The sequence below is a fragment of the Hordeum vulgare genome, chromosome 5H (genome assembly GCF_904849725.1).
Source record: "Hordeum vulgare subsp. vulgare chromosome 5H, MorexV3_pseudomolecules_assembly, whole genome shotgun sequence".
Lineage (NCBI taxonomy): Eukaryota > Viridiplantae > Streptophyta > Magnoliopsida > Poales > Poaceae > Hordeum > Hordeum vulgare.
The window spans coordinates 561,882,398-561,891,935 of record NC_058522.1 but is presented as its reverse complement, the minus strand read 5'-3'; the positions used below and the strand labels follow the sequence as shown (position 1 = coordinate 561,891,935).

The 9,538-nt window shown below is 45.7% G+C and overlaps 1 long non-coding RNA gene and 1 other non-coding gene across 2 annotated transcripts; one reads left to right on the top strand and one right to left on the bottom strand.

Annotated features, from left to right (window-relative positions):
• Positions 1 to 3,636: 3,636 nt before the first annotated feature.
• TRNAE-CUC lies at positions 3,637 to 3,709 on the top strand. The gene has a single exon. It is a non-coding gene; the product is annotated as a tRNA-Glu (tRNA).
• A 221-nt stretch (positions 3,710 to 3,930) lies between these two features.
• LOC123453014 lies at positions 3,931 to 6,357 on the bottom strand. Its single transcript, XR_006632689.1, has 2 exons — positions 5,761 to 6,357; positions 3,931 to 4,813 (listed from the first exon to the last, which is right to left on the bottom strand). It is a non-coding gene; the product is annotated as an uncharacterized LOC123453014 (long non-coding RNA).
• Between the last annotated feature and the right edge of the window lie 3,181 nt (positions 6,358 to 9,538).

The window sequence follows — 9,538 nt, the reverse complement described above, 5'->3', positions numbered from 1 at the left end:
AGGCAAGGTCCCTCCCCTTCCTCCTATATATACTGAGGTATTAGGGCTGATTTGAGACAACTTTGCCACCGCAGCCCGACCACATACCTCCACGGTTTTTCCTCTAGATCGCGTTTCTGCGGAGCTCGGGCGGAGCCCTGCTGAGATAAGATCATCATCAACCTCCGGAGCACCGTCACACTGCCGGAGAACTCATCTACCTCTCCGTCTCTCTTGCTAGATCAAGAAGGCCGAGATCATCGTCGAGCTGTACGTGTGCTGAACGCGGAGGTGCCGTCCGTTCGACACTAGATCGGAGCGGATCGTGGGACGGATCGCGGGATGGTTCGTGGTACGGTTCGCGGGGCGGATCGAGGGACATGATGACGTTCCACTACATCAACCGCGTTTCTTAATGCTTCCTGCTGTGCGATCTACAAAGGTACGTAGATCGGAAATCTCCTCTCGTAGATGGACATCACCATGATAGGTCTTCGTGCGCGTAGGAATTTTTTTGTTTCCCATGCGACGTTCCCCAACATGATCCTCCATGATGACGATGACGATGATGACATATATTTTGTGTAGTTAGGTCTTGAAAACAATTTTATGGTCTATATATTTTGGTGGGGTGGTATATACTAACCCCTCATGATGATCCGCATGGTGATCACGAACTTGTGGTGGTAGGATTACACCCTATTTTGGATGTGGTCGTAGGATGACACCAACGTAGTGATGGGTTGAACTTGCTATGCGGTATAATCATGCATGCTTAATAATGCTCTTATGCTTCATTGCTCATGTGCTTCATTGCTTGCTCCTAGAGTGCTTCATTGCTTGTTGCTTCGACTTATTACTCATTTGCACTGCTAGGGCAAATGATATGCAGTTCGAAGGAAGGGTTTCAGTGGTTTACAGTTCATGGGAAGCTTGCATCAAACAAGTTTCTGGGTACAACAACCAAACACAGATAGGGTTTAAGACTAGGCACGCGACAGAAGATGCTTACTCCAAGTATGTGCTAGAGCACGGATGCAGCAACATTGAGGTTGCCAAGGTGCATCATCCGTTTGCGATGAAGAACTTCATCATCTTCGTCCAGTTCATCACCATTGCACTGCTGTTATGCTGGTGTGCTCCTTGTGATCGTGTGTAAGGTGTAGTATAGTGGGTAAGCTCACCAAGTAGGGTACAAGGTGAGCACAACTCTATGCACGTATGCAACCAAACAACATGTACTAATGTGACAACATACAATGCGAGCAACCAAACACGGAGCGAAGAGGCATCGCTATGATGCAGGAAGAGTATATGCATGCAACCAATCAACATGCAGATGATGGATTTTTGCCTGCATATGCTCCCTAGTGGGTCAAGTATGGAAAGTGGTTAAAAAGGGTGTAGCCAACCAAACACGCCCTAAGAACATCTATAGCCGAGCACCCCAAACTCATCTCACACGTACCGATGGGTCGTCCGGTCACTGATCGGTCACAAAATTTCGATCTAGTCGGGCGCCTCAAACGCCCGGGCTGATATGGGGGCGCCCAGGCACGCCCACCACGTCGGCCTGGCCTACGCCGGCCCGCAACGAACCCACATATACTCGTCCCCATACGCTCGTCGGACCAAACCCTAGCCACTTCACTACACTCCCTTCCACTCTTCTTCATCACCCAAACTTACCTTCGGCGACCTCCTGGCATGGCTAACGCGCAACCCCTTTGTTGGCGCGCCTAGAACGCACCATGGGTGTCTGCGGACACAAACATGGCGCGGCGTGCCTGTATTGTGAGGCAGCGGGTGTTGGAGGTGGCAGTGAACGTTGGAAAGGCAGAGTCGCACTCTCCAGCGCCTCATATGATGAGCGAGTGCGAGCGCCGCAACCGTGTCATGATGGACGTAGGCTCCTCCTAGGAGAGATCCATCATCGATCTCACGTCCACCGACACCGTCCAGGTTACGGGCTCCGACAAGGAAGAGTAGCGCATGGGAGACGGCTCGAGCTCGACTCCCTTGAGTCGACTAGTGCCCCATGTCCTGTTCTATCTCGTCGGCGACCGTACCAACACTACGAGGGACACATCCAGCCATCGTACATGGGCACGGCACAGCCGGACGAGCTCCGCTTAAAGATCGATTTTATACTGCATGTAATAATATGAGTTTGAGTTTTCTAATTTGATGTATCCGGTTGTAGAATGCATTATTTGAGGCTTAACCAGTCATTATCCGCGGGTCCGCAGGTATTTGTGGGTCGGATTTGTCAACCGGACCCCTATATCCTCCTCAAATGTCTGAAACGCCCTTCCGGTCAGTATCCGGCCAAAAAAAATGATCCAACCAGCCCCCTCCCCCCTCCTTTTTTTCCTAAACGTGTGGACTGAGTGGCACCTCTCATATCTATCTCAAATGTGTGAAGGATATGAGGGCTTACGGACACGCCTGAACGCGTCCAGTCAGCCCGCGGCCCATCTCAGACCATCTTTTTTCCCTTTCTTATTCATTCTTTCCCTTTTTCTCTCTTCTTCTTCATCAATTATGTGCAAGTGAGGAAGTGAGCCTAGCTCACTTGGCTAGTGGAGTGGATGTACAACCCAGCCACCCAAGTTCAAGTCCCCACGGGCGCGAATTTGGGTTCTTATTATTTCAAAAAAAAACTCGTTGTGGGGAGTTTCCCTTACAGTTTTCCTTCAAAAAAAAATTATGTGCAAGTGACCGGATTAAAAAAAAGAGAGAAATATGCCTCCACGGACGGAAAAATAAGGGCTCAAAACAGACAAGCCCGGTCATTGACCGCACACATCCATAAACATTTAGAAAATCATATTTGTTAAGTCCGGTTGTAGATACTCTAAGTTGCTTTAGAGCAACTCCCACGCTTCCTCAAAAAAAAACTCCGTGTAAATGTGCTTTTACAGGATGTGTACAAATTTTAGTGGAAGTTTCCTCGAAACTACTTTTGTCATTCGGCCGGATGAGCTCAACCATTTCCCAAATTCCTTCATGATCTCTTGGAGATGTTTTTTGCTCAGACTTCCTGTAAACTGTAGTATTTTTTACGTATACAAGATCCGTTGGATATGTTTGACCAATTTAAGGGATGTTTGATTAAGCCTCGCCGTCCATAGGCAAGATATTTTTTGCCACACTAAGCTCAACTTGTAGCTTCCATTTTATTGAATTAACCCTAGACAGATTTTTAAAAAAACATGTGACAAAATATGACATGGCAAGGCCCTAGAACCACATGCCCTACATCTCAAAATTTCCCCTGTCCAACGCGATGCGGTGTCCATGTTGTCGAGGCTACTTGTTGCGCTCTCAGCGGTGTCCTCTGACGAAGACTTTGGTGAGGCTGTGCTTGCTTGGATTGCTTAATTCTTTCAATCCTAAACCTCAAGTCTGAAAAGGCAAGGACCGATCTCCCATTGGTGTAGTGTTTAGCCACATCAAGACTAAGGTGCCCAGCTTTACATCTTGTTTTCTTTGATCATGTTAATTGGCTTTGTTTTTCCTCACATCAGGTTAATCGGTCAGTTAAAGTAACGGGTAATGGCACATGTTCTTGCTAGCTCGAGTAGACACTAGGTGTGCATTAGCTCATCAGAACTTAACTGGACTAAATAGGAAGATTACAACTATAAACACAAATCCGTCGTAGTCTAGGTGGTTAGGATACTCGGCTCTCACCCGAGAGACCCGGGTTCAAGTCCCGGCGACGGAACTCTATTTTCTTTTTTTCTATTGACTTTTTGATCAAAAGCGTTTCATAGAGATCAGTTCATTTTCAGTAAACAAACTAGGCGAGAAGGGTTACAGATATGCTAGAAACACTTAGCTTTAAGTTAAAAAAAATATTTAGCTTTTAAGTTGTTCCGAACATGATTTGTACTATTTTTCTGGTTCCGTAACTTAAACTTTGATTATGCCCAATGTTTTGCGTTCTTATTGACTTTTTGATCAAAAGCGTTTCATAGAGATCAGTTCATTTTCAGTAAACAAACTAGGCGAGAAGGGTTACAGATATGCTAGAAACACTTAGCTTTAAGTTAAAAAAAATATTTAGCTTTTAAGTTGTTCCGAACATGATTTGTGGACTACCCCTGAGGCCCTAACCTCTACTGCCAACAAGATCCTTCCAATTCAAGAAACCTGCAAGCACTCGGTAGATCAGACAGCCCAGGGGAAATTCATTTGATCATTGAGTAAAAAGTAGAGAAGTTGGAGTAATGTGAGAAAGCAACACAAAATTTGAAATATTACATGGACCGCAGGGATACGATTGCACATGCAGGTACGATGAAGAAGATAAGTGACACAATATCAAAAGCTAAGACTGATGTGGATGAGCTTATCAAAAAAGCGCATAACAAGAAGTTGGAACCTGAGCCAGGACGCACAATGATGGAATCATTTGAAAATCAAGTGAATCAGGTAGTTCTGAATGACAGTGTTTGGTGATTTCATCATCAGTTTTTTTTGGTAGACCTGTTTTGACATATTCGTTTCTCCATGCTAGGTTCTTAACAAGGCGCGTGATGATGCTGGTAGTAGTGCTAAGAAGAGTTTGTCTGATGGCACTAATTAGAAAGCTATGGTCACTGCAGACTCAAAAGGCAGTTTCATTAATATTTCACAGATGACCGCTTGCGTCGGACAGCAGAATGTTGAGGGCAAGAGGATCCCATTTGGATTTGCTGGTCGTACATTGCCCCGCTTCTCACAAAATAACTACGGCCCCGAAAGCCGTGGATTTGTGGAGAACTCTTACCTTCGATAATTTGGATGTTTGGATGACAGAAACGGAGATTTGGATTCAGACCTCAACCTGCACATAATTTAGACAAGATACATCAGTAACTTAACATCTGTTTAGTGAAGCAAACTGCAAGATTTCACAAATTATTCTCATGAGAATAGAGATAGCCATAGGGTGAAACTTGAGGGTACATCAAGGCTGCAAAGCGGGCACCGAAACCCTCAGCAAAAGATGTACAACATCAAAGCACACATGTCTGAATTCTGAATAGCGCACACACTGTCCTCTGAAATCCAAGCTGAAACGTATCTAATTTGTCAAACTAAGACATCGGGCACCAGAGAAAGCTTGTAGCGCAAACCTATGGAGAGGAGAGGCATTTTTTTCTTTTTTTTCCTTTTGAGAAAATCAGAGGGGAGGAGTCCCTCCACCTGAATATATATACTACCCAAAGTGGCGATGTGCCAATAGATGAGAGGCCCTTATATCTATCTATCTTCACACGGAGTGTCAATCAGGCAATCAGCCCCTGTTGCCTGATTATATCTGTTGCAATAGAAGGAAAGCAAAGTCAAGCTGAAGTGAATGGAGGCTCACAGGTCCACCACCCACCCAGCAATCTATCTATCTATCTATCTATCATTGGATCATATTATAGCAGAAAAGCGCTTGGATATTATTTCATCATAACTTGGTAGCAAGCTTGTAGGCCCAAAGCCATCCATCATAAATTCAACAGAAAAGCGCTTGGATATTATTTCATCATCAATCTGCTAGCTCCAAAATAATATAGGAACACCAACAGAAACTAATTCAAAAGATGATGCCACACAAATTGGCAGACAGCAACATGCAGTTTAGAAGAATGAGAACCAATGGAGTGTGCACTGCGCAGTGAACAACAAGCCTATCATACAACTAATTGGGATTTCATAAACAATAGTTCCAATCCACAGTCCGCTAGATAACCGAACCAACATGCAAATTCAGGGCCAACCACACCCTGCAATGCTCACCTATATCTTGGGGGCCACTTCCCGTTGTTCAAAGTCCTCCGTCCATCCTGCACCGCCGCGTCGTTGTTCCTTGTTCGATTCCTGAAAGGAATACACACAACAATAAATAACGAGCGCGTATCGGTGCGAAAAATAATACGACGAAATCTTTTATCCATAGCAGAATGAACACACACAAAAATGAATATACACCCCATTGGTGCAATGCACAAGAGTGAAGAAATGCTTACTGGACAGGGCTTCTACAAGACCTGCTTGAAATCAAAAAACAATGGAAGATTGAGCCACATGATTGTTCAGATTGAAAACCATGAAAGCTATGTGCACATTTAGCTTGCTGCCCAATTTTGTCACATCTACAATTAAAGGGGCAAAAAAGGAGCAAATCAAAGGAATTCGCCCCAATTCCGCTTCAGAAAACTTGGTAGCAAGCTTGTAGGCCCAAAGCCATCCATAATAAATTCAGCAGAAAAGCGCTGGCGCGGGGGCGAGCGCAGCGGGGCGCGACACGGCGCGGGGAGAGCGGGGTGCAGCGCGGGGCGAGCGGGATCGGCGGGGAGAGGAGGGCGGCAGTGGCGCCAATGGTGGCGGGGCTCGGCGACGGGAGAGGAGGGTCGCGGAGGTGGGTCGGGAGAAGGGCCGGTTGTGGCGCGACGCGGGGGCCGGGGGGGGGGGGGGGGGGGGTCGCGGTGACGGCCCAGCCTGGGCGAGCTGCGCGCGGGGGCTTGCGGGAGCAGTTCTAGATCGAGCATGAGCGGGGGCTTGCGGGAGCCCTCCTCCTCCTCGAACGCGCAGCCGTAGCGCGCGCGCCCGCGCCGCTCCTTCTCGGGCGCGGCCGGAGGCGGCTTCCTCACCCGCCGGCGGCGTGGGGTGGTGTTGGCGGGGCGAGCGGGCGGGGCGAGCAGGGGAGAGGCGGCGTGCGGGGCGAGCAGGCGGAGGGCGGGGCTGAGCAGGGGAGAGGCGGAACAGGCGACGTGCGGGGCGAGCAGGCGGAGGGTGGGGCTGAGCGGGGGAGAGGCGGCGGGCGGGGCGTGCAGGCCAGGGAGTCTGGCCGTTAATTCTTCCTAAATTTCTGTAGTTGATTGGTTTTTTTTTCCGGCGAGGTGCAACACTTGTTCGCTGTAGGAGGAGGTGAAGCACGGTCAGCCTTTGTTAATTTGGTAACTACACACCATCGGGCTGAATGAATAGTGGAAGGCCGTTAGATTGTAATCTGTTGACTAATTGTGTGGTGGTGATTGGTGTTTGTTTTTGTGGGGGTAATAGTTGTGTATACTTAGAGAAGTTTTTGTCTGATCTTTTATTAGTAGTATAGATTATACGACGGAGGAAGTATGTCCAACAATAGTGAGGCATTCAGGGCGAGGTTTAATCTCGTATTTTTATATACCTAATATAAAGCGTCTGTTGTTTGTGATCGTTCGGTGGTGCACATTTTGCAGCAAAGTCCTTGCACTTTCATGAAATCAACTTGCGGTCCTGATTTAAGTGGGAACATGAAAACATTTCGTGTCTTGCAACCCCCCTCGAGGTTTCGGTTGATCAACACGTGGTCCTGTTTTAATGAAAATATAAAACTTTCCACTTTTTGAAGAAAACCCCTTTCTCGAGATTTTGTTAATAAATCCGTTGTTCGTCTAGAAAATAACGTTTTTATATAGATTCAAATATTTTATAAAATAATCATAGATTTCAAACCGTAACTCCAGTTTTAATATGTTATATATGAAATTGTTTAAAAATATATATAGAATATGAATGTGATGTTGTTTTTACCCGTTAATCATTCTTAAATGTTGTTTAGGGACAAATTCAAGAGCTTAAATTTTCTTCATATCTTTTAAACTCTAACTCCAATTTTAACATGTCATACATGAAAATTGATTTGAAAAATGCAAAGAATCTGAATATGATGTTTTTTCACATGTTAATAATTTGACAATGTTGTTTAGGATGCAATGTTAATCGGTAGTGCATGACTCGTCTTTCTTTTATACCGGTGCCGATTCAAATTGAAAATGAACACCTCTACAAAAAAATGGAGACGAAGGAAACCATCTATTATCATGCATGACCGTGGCGAGAGTGAGAAGAACGATAAACAACAAGACTGATAAGATACTATGTTGAAATAAAGGATGTGGACCTATTGGGGTCTTGAGTCATGGTTATAGTGTTAGAGACGTATGGTATTGTTTTCTCCCGTTGCAAAGCACGAGCTCTTTTGCTAACATGGCCAAAGGAAGTACTTCTTGGTCAGACCCGCACATAATCTTCCTCGTTGTAGCGACCCGACCTGAAAATGCCAAGTCTCTGGTGTTTCCGTACCATCCCAAGATCATGCTGGTACACACACAGTACATCAATGTATATATCGAGAGTTCATTCACACATCTTTATTAATTGAAATCTCATATCGAGAGTTCATTCACACAGCTTTATTACAATAATGAATTACAATAAAGTGGCTGAAGGCCATCTCATGAGATAACTAACGAAGACTAGCGGAAGCTTCAAAGGTAGATGAGTCCATCCGACTCCAGGGCATATCACCGAGCGTAGATCGTAGCCTCACTCCTGGTCGGAAAAATACTCTGCAACATGATACGTTGCAGCCGTGTAGGTCAGCATATGTAATATGCCGGCAAGTCATCAAAGAGAAGGGGTGAAATAATAATCATCTATTCTACATGCATATATGGCAGGTGGGGCTATAAGTTTTTAGAGAAAAGCAAGTTTTCTCCTACATCAAGAGAGGGCTAAAAGCAAAATGTTACTACATTGTTGGTTGTTAACGAGATGGTTCCGCCAACCAATTCTCGTACCCGAGTTGTCGATAATTCCCACATCATTTTTAAATTGTGTGGAGAGTTTAGGAAAATTTCAATGCCTTCGGCTCAAGTTGTCCATGACCGTGGACACGGCTAATCGATTAGGTTTGGGTACTCTGCAGAGTTTTGCACACGTTCCCCACAAGATTTGATCGCCTCCCAGTTTGTCCTCGCACTTCAGGGTGTTTGAAGACTGGATGATCAAAACATGGTCTTTCAACGGGTCCCCCTGATCCCGTGTCGGTGCCCATCCAATCCTATCGTTCTTCTACATCTGCTATCACCGCCTGTCCAGAGTCGCCGCGTTGTCCAACCAAGCCAGAGCCTGGGTGTGGCTATGCAGGTAAGCCTGGGTCTTGAAGCCTCCGTCCATCTCTTCGGGCCTGGGTGAAGCTTTCCGCAAGATGTCATGGCACTTCCCCATGCATCCCGGGTCGTCCACTGGTTTCTCCAGGGAGCCCATCTAAACCGTCCTTCACCCAGAGTTGCATTGCATCACGAGGTCTTGAAAAGTCTTGTCTTAACCGGTCTTGGTTATTAAATTATTCTCGCATCACTCGTCATAAACTCTCAACCAGAACCCCGTCTACACAGGCATAGCAAAATAGAATTTGTCGTCCCGGGCCAAGTAACGGGGTTGTTGGGTGCCTACCACATGATACTACAACAAGTAACCAATATTTCCAAGTACCTACTCAGCATGCAATAGGGTGTTTGAAGGGTAGAACTACAATGCATAAAACATAGGTAATACATGATCAAATGACTTGCCTTGCTGATAGTTGTCGTTATCGAGCGCTTCTAAGTAGCATGCTTCGCACTCCGGGTGATCTATCGATACAAAAAAAATGCACACAATAAGTATTACAATCACTAACAAACAAAATAACATCACTAACATATAATCACCATTGCACAAAGTGAAGAAAATCACTTAACATAAGCAA